Genomic DNA, 1954 nt, shown 5'->3' with positions numbered 1-1954 from the left:
GCCCACAGTGCACTGGAGCCCAACGTGTGCACGGGGGAAAAAGTGTGGAGCCATGGGGAATTCCCGCCTTATGCAGGGGAGGAGCCTGCTCTCTTCAGCTCCTGTAGTGACCTGGGAATCAATCTGCGAGGTGGAGGGCTGGCTAGCAGGACTCCATCTCACTTTGCTGAGCATTCTTTTTTTTTTCGTTTTTCCTTTTTGCCCAGTAAATTCTGCTACTCACCTTTCTATGTGTCTGCGAGTTTAATCTTTCCTGGTTGCGTGACAAGAACCTGGTTTTAGCTGAACTAAGGAGAAAGTTCTGCAACGATAACATGCATTAACTCCACACCAAGAAAACTATGACCCCACAAGGACCCATAATTCATTGAACTGTTCCACTTTTTCAGTGTCTCTTAAAGCCTTATGTCCTCACTTCATTTATGTATACCCTAAAATACTTGCACCTTCGTTTTAAATATTTAGCTAAAGAACAATCCTACGGAAGCGCGGGCGGAGGATCCCCAGCCAGGTCCGGAGCCTGAGCCTGAGCCTGAGCCCGAGCCGGGAGCCGGTCGCTGGGGCTCCGGGCAGTGGGACCGCCGGGCCCCCAGCGATGGCGACCCTGTGGGGAGGCCTTCCTCGACTTGGCTCTTTGCTCAGCCTGTAGTGCCTGGCGCTGTCCGTGCTGCTGCTGGCGCAGCTGTCAGACGCCGCCAAGAATTTCGAGGATGTCAGATGTAAATATATCTGCCCTCCCTATAAAGAAAATTCTGGACATATTTATAATAAGAACATATCTCAGAAAGAGTGTGATTGCCTTCATGTTGTGGAGCCTATGCCTGTGCAGGGGCCTGATGTAGAAGCATACTGTCTACTCTGTGAATGCAAATACAAAGAGAGAAGCTCTGTCACAATCAAGGTTACCATTATAATTTCTCTCTCCATTTTGGGCCTTCTACTTCAGTACATGGTATATCTTACTCTGGTTGAGCCCACACCGAAGAGGCGCCTCTTTGGACACTCACAGTTGATACAGAGTGATGATGATATTGGGGATCACCAGCCTTTTGCAAATGAACACCATGTGCTAGCCCGCTCCCGCAGTCGAGCCAACGTTTTGAGCAAGGTAGAATACGCCCAGCAGCGCTGGAAGCTTCAAGTCCAAGAGCAGCGGAAGTCTGTCTTTGACCGACATGTTGTCCTCAGCTAATTGGGGTTGAATTCAAGGTGACTAGAAAGAAACAGGCAGAAAACTGGAAATAATTGACTGGATTTTGCTGGGTTTCGTTTTAATACCCTGTTGATTTCACCAACTGTTGCTGAAAGATTCAAAACTGGAAGCAAAAACATGCTTGATTTTCTTTTTCTTGTTAATGTAATAATAGAGACATTTTTAAAAGCACACAGCTCAAAGTCAGCCAGTACATCTTTTCCCATTTGTTACTTTTACTAATAAAAATAAATCTGCCTGTAAATTATCTTGAAGTCCTTTACCTGGAACAAGCATTCTCTTTTTCACCACATAGTTTTAACTTGATTTTCAAGATAATTTTCAGGGTTTTTGTTGTTGTTTTTGTTTGTTTGTTTTTTTGGTGGCAGAGGGGAGGGATCCCTGGGAAGTGGTTAAAACTTTTTTCAAGTCACTTTACTAAACAACTTTTGTAAATAGACCTTACCTTCTATTTTTGAGTTTCATTTATATTTTGCAGTGTAGCCAGCCTCATCAAAGAGTTGACTTACCCATTTGGCTTTTGCACTGACTGTCTTATCTGGGTATCTGCTGTGTCTGCACTTCATAGTAAACTGGATCTGAAATGCCTGGTGGCTTTTCACAAAAAGCAGATTTTCTTCATGTACTGTGATGTCTGATGCAATGCATCATAGAACAAACTGGCCATTTGCTAGTTTACTCTAAAGACTAGACATAGTCTTGGTCTAGTGTGTGCTCTTACTCATCATCTTCTAGTACCTT

General features: G+C 44.4%; 1 pseudogene; it reads left to right on the top strand.

Annotated features, from left to right (window-relative positions):
• Positions 1-575: 575 nt before the first annotated feature.
• LOC105468189 (transmembrane protein 9B pseudogene) lies at positions 576-1743 on the top strand (annotated as a pseudogene).
• The last annotated feature ends 211 nt before the right edge of the window (positions 1744-1954 follow it).

Source organism: Macaca nemestrina, chromosome 11, assembly GCF_043159975.1.
Source record: "Macaca nemestrina isolate mMacNem1 chromosome 11, mMacNem.hap1, whole genome shotgun sequence".
Taxonomy (NCBI): Eukaryota; Metazoa; Chordata; class Mammalia; order Primates; family Cercopithecidae; genus Macaca; species Macaca nemestrina.
This window is presented reverse-complemented; position numbering and strand designations above follow the sequence as displayed.